Source organism: Bufo gargarizans, chromosome 3, assembly GCF_014858855.1.
Source record: "Bufo gargarizans isolate SCDJY-AF-19 chromosome 3, ASM1485885v1, whole genome shotgun sequence".
Classification (NCBI taxonomy): domain Eukaryota; kingdom Metazoa; phylum Chordata; class Amphibia; order Anura; family Bufonidae; genus Bufo; species Bufo gargarizans.
In genome coordinates this window covers 42,025,226-42,032,180 of record NC_058082.1, presented here as the reverse complement: position 1 = coordinate 42,032,180, position 6,955 = coordinate 42,025,226, and positions in this window count along the sequence as shown.

Sequence of the window (6,955 nt, the reverse complement as noted above, 5' to 3'; positions counted from 1 at the left end):
GGGCACTATCTGTGTGGTAGTAGTATTTCCAGGGGGACTGTTCTGCAGTATAGTATTGGGGGCACAGCGGGCACAGTATTGGGGCACTATCTGTGTGGTAGTAGTATTTACAGGGGGACTGTTTCTGCAGTATAGTATTAGGGGCACAGCGGACACAGTATTGGGGCACTATCTGTGTGGTAGTAGTATTTCCAGGGGGACTGTTCTGCAGTATAGTATTGGGGGCACAGCGGGCACAGTATTGGGGGTGGCAGTAAAGGGTGTTCAGAAGATGTGAAGATGATGGAAATGTGGGAAACTAATGTCTGTTTCTCAATCTCTGCAGAGACGGGAGATGGCTGAAAAATCATCATGGCGGTCTGGTCTGAATAGAGAAGATGAGGAAAGAGAACGTCTACAACAAAGGTGACATCACTGGATGTAAGAGGTATGGGGCGCTATGTAGGAGAGAAGATGCTCCGGCTCCTCACCCTGCCATTTGCAGAAGGAGGATTCAGAACTGGGTGAGGACGGTCAAGGGGGGCAGCAGGCCACGGGTGGGTGGCAGATGGTGGGGGGAACCACAGGCCCTGAGCAGGATCTGGGGAGGGAGGAGAGCGGAGGAGCTTCCTGGCTGTAGCTTGTTGTATAAGCAGGCAGTGCAGCCAGGACAGGCCTCCCCTCTCCGTATGATGTGTAGAGACAGGCCGCAACTATAGAATGTCAGCTGTACAGTGTTTGTTGGGAGCGGCCTGTTATATGTAGGAGGGGCTTTTAATAATGGGTGGGGCTAAAAATGGGCCACTTGACTGGATTTGCCCCCCAGGACTAAGGCTGCCAGCCCTCCCCTGCGCTCAAAGATAGTGATAAGAAGTATTTGATTCAAAGCTATGGACACCCTTGAACTGAGTTTATATAACTGTGTAAATAGTCTTCATTAAAAATGTCCTATCATTATGCTGCTGTAGAGTGTGTGTAACTCCTTCACATAGCACACTGCTCCTGTTTATGACAGCTCTCTCTGCTCTCCCCCTTCCCTTCTCTCAGTGTTTGAGCAGGGAGGCTGAGGAGGTTGCATACAGTAGATCAGAGTGTGGAGAGGGGGTGAGGAAAGTCTTCAGGGACATCTGTACTGTATCACAGTGCGGATAAGAAGTAGAGCAGACATGACAGTCTGCAAGGGGAGGGTGTGTGTGAATCACATAGGCCAGGGATGCCCAACTGAGGCCCTCTAGCTGTTGCAAAACTACATCTCCCGGCATGCCAGGACAGCCTACAGTTGTAGTTTTGTAACAGCTGGAGCATGGTTGAGCATCCCGACATAGGTTGTATATGATGGAAAACAGAGCAGAGCACTCAAGCAAGACTATACAGGGAGCATGCTTCTCAGGATCAGTGTCTGTCAGTACAAGGGATAAGAGTTCCTCCATGAGCTGTAGAAGGAGAAATCAGTCTAGGAATACATCTCCGCTGATATAAGAAAGCTAGTGAAGGCAGCAGTATCCTGGACACATTCAGCATGTAAGACTGGGAGGGATAAATCCACATAAGAAAAGTCTGAAACTCGGAGCGGTTCAGGGGATCTGAAAATGAAGAAGGAATTAAGATTGCAGGTAACCACAAATATCTGTAACAACATTACTTCCATCTCAAAGGTGTTAATAACCTCAAAAACATTTTGCACTTATATAGCCCATGGTTTGGTATGCCGTGCTACCGGCAAAAAAAAAACAACTGGGGAGATTTACTAAATGCACCATAATTCTGGTTTAATTTGCACAAAAATCTGGTGTACATGGTTTGCTCCACATGTATTATTTATTTTACACACTTTTTGTGAAAGATCATAAAATAGAGCCCTTACAAAAAATTGGTTTCCCAATCTAGCCCAAATACCAGCTCATATGGAAATTAATACCCTTGTTTCTACTTAGCTTCTTGTTCAATCATATGTCCTCCTGACTCCTCCAGCTCAGGAGTGGAAGTCATCTTCCATTACTTCTTCTAGTTTCAGGAATGTAGCCTCCCTGCCCTGTTCTCTTCATAATTACAGCCTCCCTACCCTGGACTCTTAAGAGATCAAACTTCCCTACTCTACATTCTTCATGGGTGGAACCTATGAGCTCGGCCCTCTTCATTGGTGGAGCCTCCCTGCCCTGTTCTCTTGATAGTTAGAACCTCCTTACCCTGTACATTTAAGGAATGTAGTGTATATATATTCTTCATGGGTGGAACATCCAGCTCTGCCCTATTCAATGCTGCCCTGCTCTATATTCCTCAAACAGCTTTGCACTTGACATGCTCTTCATGGGTGGAGCCAGCCTGCTCTGTTCTCTCCCAGACCCCTAAGTGAATTTACATCTCCATGCTTGCTGATGCTGAGACAGGAAGTGATGTCATTTCATTGACAGATGCAAATCCTACTCACAAATGAAATAATTAATTCTAGTGTTCATTTGCAAAATAAAAAAAAAATCAATAAATAAAAATTTCAAATAAATTAAAAAACTACAGGGCTTTTGTGCAAAAAACACACTTTTCATTGTGCTTTCTTTGCTTTTGTAACAACTTTTTGTGGGACTAAATCCGCTGCATAACATGTTAATTTAACCCCTTAAAATCTGCTCAGTTGGGGACCTGAGGGACCAAGAATGTTTTCTCTTTGTACTTTTTTCGCATTCCAAGAACTGTAACATTAAAATTTCTGCTTTGGCTTAGTCATTTGGGAGTTTTTTCTTTTTTTTTTGCGAGATGGGTTGTAGGGGAAAAGGGGAGGAAAAATGTGAATCCGCTATTTATTTATTTTATGATGCCATGCGCCATGTGTTAGATGTATTATTATTACATTATTATTAGGGTTAGGGTTAGAGGTACCCCGCTGCCTTAACAGTGACTTCACAGTACTCTGCTGCCCCTTTAATAGTGGCCTCCACAGTCCCCTCCTCTCTTAACAGTGACCTCCACAGCGGCCTTCCCCCTTAACAGTAACATCCACAGCGCCCTACCCTCTAACAGTGACCTCCACAGAGGACGCCCCGTTAGTAGTGACCTCCACAGTATCCCATCTCCTTAACAGTGATTTCCACAACACCCGCCCCCTTAACGGTGGCCTCTACAGCAATCTGCCCCTTAACACTGACCTCCCTAGCGGACCGTCCCCTCCCCTCAACAGTGACCTCCACAGCACTCAACTCCCTTAACAGTGTCATCCACAGCGCCCTGCCACTTTAAAGCTGACCTACAGCAGTGAAGAAAATAAGCTGGGTTGTTATGGAGACCTGGTGTAAAACTGTATGTATGTCTAGACTAAGGACCTGCGAGCTTCTATTGGCTGATAAGGGACATGTGACCGTGTGTATGGCAGTTGGGATATGAGGAGAAATACCTGCAGGCTTCTATTGGCTAATGTAGGTCATGTGATGTGCCATATTCGCATTTTTGGGGAATATCTCAGGAACGGTATGTGCTAGAGAGCTGATACCGGACACCTGATGTACCTGTTTGCCAAATTTTGCGATTGTAAATGCGACTGTGCGGATTCCTTTAGTGGACATACATACATACACTGAGCTTTATATATTAGATTTTTTTCATGGAATTTATTCATTTATTGGAATTTTATTAAAATATATGCAATGCCAATATTTTTTAAGTCCCTACAGGGGACTCTAAGCTTTAGTCCTTTGATCACATACATAGTGTTTTGCAATACTTAGTATACCAAAGCATCATAGCCTGTCAGTGTAAAACCTATTAAGCCATGGTATGGCAGACCGATTGTTATGGTAATTCTTTGGCACACCACAATCGTTTTGTGCAGGACCAGTGGGAACAGAGTGGAAGATCCTTAGATGCTACAGGCACTACTGACTGATGTATTTAAAGGGGTTATCCAATGAATAATATAAATAATTAAAATCATACATAAACTAGTACATTGTTTGCAACAAAGCTGAAACCAGCACTGAACCTCACATGGATCCAGAATTCTCCCTGTTTATTTCTCCAATTGTTCTGCTAAATTTATTTCAAGTTGACAGCTTAGGGTGTGTGTACTTTCTCAGGAGTGTGTCCTTTCTGATGCAGCTGGTGGCAGTTGAAGGATGAAACTGAGCATGTGCGACCACCTCACTGAGCAGGACAGAGAAATTAGAAAAAACGCAAACAGCAGGTGGCGCTATGCAGATAGATTTCATTGCATAACTCAGTAGCTATAATATATTTTTAAGTAAATGCAATTATGAAATTTTTCAGATCCAGGTGTTGGTTTGAAAACTGTAGACTATTTTTCGTGGAACAACCCCTTTAAGGGGGTAAATGGACAAAATGTCACAAAATTTTAAAAAATGCCACCAAAATACCACTAAAATCAGTATAAAACAAGTAATGTATATTTAAAAAACACTATATGAGTCCAAAATTCTACTAAAGAAAAACAGCCCTATAGTTGAGGGATGCAACTTATTGTAAGAGCAGACTGATAGTGGACATAGACTGTGTGTCATCATATTGCAGCAAGAAGACAATGGACCTGCAAAAAGGTGACAAAATAAGAGCAAAATGTTGCTTGTTTTAGAGAAGGGGCGTCGGGGTTCCTGACCTGTGCAGCTGGATGACTGACAGGTTAAAGATAGGATCTGTGACCACCTAGTGGAAGTAGCTGGAAGCAGACAGGCTTCCTCCCATGTGCTCCACAGTGTTTGACCACAACTTCCCCAGGATAACACAAGTAGTAAAATATTTCCTAGGTTAATGCAACATCATGTGTTCGACCAGAGGAAACCACATGCAAAAAAGAGCAGTTAAGTGCAATTTGATATTCAAAGAAAGAAAGTTGCATTTTTGTGTAAAAAAAATATAAACATTTCTTAAAGAGCAAAATTTCTGTATGGATTAAGGGGGTATTTTTTGTACTGGTTACATAGTAACATAGTATATAATATAAGGCTGAAAAAAAGACATTTGTCCATCCAGTCCGGCCTGTCATCCTGCAAGTAGATCCAGAGGAAGGCAAAAAAACAAGCTGTGAGGTAGAAGCCAATTTTCCCCACTTTAGGGGGAAAAATTCCTTCCCGACTCCAATCAGGCATCAGAATAACTCCCTGGATCAGCGACCCCTCTCTAGTAGCTATAGCCTGTAATATTATTACACTCCAGAAATACATCCAGGCCCCTCTTGAATTCCTTTATTGTACTCACCATCACCACCTCCTCAGGCAGAGAGCTCCATAGTCTCACTGCTCTTACCGTAAAGAATCCTCTTCTATGTTTGTGTACAAACCTTCTTTCCTCCAGACGCAGAGGATGTCCCCTCGTCACAGTCCTGGGGATAAATAGCTGATGGGAGAGATCTCTGTACTGACCCCTGATATATTTATACATAGTAATTAGATCTCCCCTCAGTCGTCTTTTTTCTAAAGAGTGAATAACCCTAATGCTGATAATCTTTCAGGGTCCTGTAGTTGCCCCATTCCAGTTATTACTTTAGTTGCCCTCCTCTGGACCCTCTCCAGCTCTGCTATGTCTGCCTTGTTCACAGGAGCCCAGAACTGTACACAGTGCTCCATGTGTGGTCTGACTAGTGATGTGTAAAGTGGTAGGACTATGTTCTCATCACCGGCATCTATGCCCCTTCTGATGCAACCCATTATCTTATTGGCCTTGGCAGCAGCTGCCTGACACTGGTTTCTACATCTTTGTTTGCTGTTTATTAAAATTTCTAGGTCCTTTTCCATGTCAGTGTTACCGAGTGTTTTACCATTTAGTATGTACGGGTGACTTGCATTATTCCTTCCCATGTGCATAACCTTACATTTGTCAGTGTTAAACCTCATCTGCCACTTCTCTGCCCAAGCCTCCAATATATCCAGATCCATCTGTAGCAGTATACTGTCCTCTGTAGTATATACACAGTATACTGTCCTCTGTAGTATATATACAGTATAATGTCCTCTGTAGTATATATACAGTATAATGTCCTCTGTAGTATATATATATATATACAGTATACTGTCCTCTGTAGTGTATATATACAGTATACTGTCCTCTGTAGTATATATACAGTATGCTGTCCTCTGTAGTATATATACAGTATACTGTCCTCTGTAGTATGTATATACAGTATACTGTCCTCTGTAGTATATATACAGTATAATGTCCTCTGTAGTATATATACAGTATACTGTCCTCTGTAGTATGTATATACAGTATACTGTCCTCTGTAGTGTATATATACAGTATACTGTCCTCTGTAGTGTATATATACAGTATACTGTCCTCTGTAGTATATATACAGTATACTGTCTTCTGTAGTATATATGCAGTATACTGTCCTCTGTAGTATGTATATACAGTATACTGTCCTCTGTAGTATATATACAGTATAATGTCCTCTGTAGTATATATACAGTATACTGTCCTCTGTAGTATGTATATACAGTATACTGTCCTCTGTAGTGTATATATACAGTATACTGTCCTCTGTAGTGTATATATACAGTATACTGTCCTCTGTAGTATGTATATACAGTATACTGTCCTCTGTAGTATATATACAGTACACTGTCCTCTGTAGTATATATACAGTATACTGTCCTCTGTAGTATATATACAGTACACTGTCCTCTGTAGTATATATACAGTACACTGCCTCTGTAGTATATATACAGTATACTGTCCTCTGTAGTGTGTATATATACAGTATACTGTCCTCTGTAGTATATATACAGTACACTGTCCTCTGTAGTATATATACAGTATACTGTCCTCTGTAGTATGTATATACAGTATACTGTCCTCTGTAGTGTATATATACAGTATACTGTCCTCTGTAGTGTATATATACAGTATACTGTCCTCTGTAGTATGTATATACAGTATACTGTCCTCTGTAGTATATATACAGTACACTGTCCTCTGTAGTATATATACAGTATACTGTCCTCTGTAGTATATATACAGTATACTGTCCTCTGTA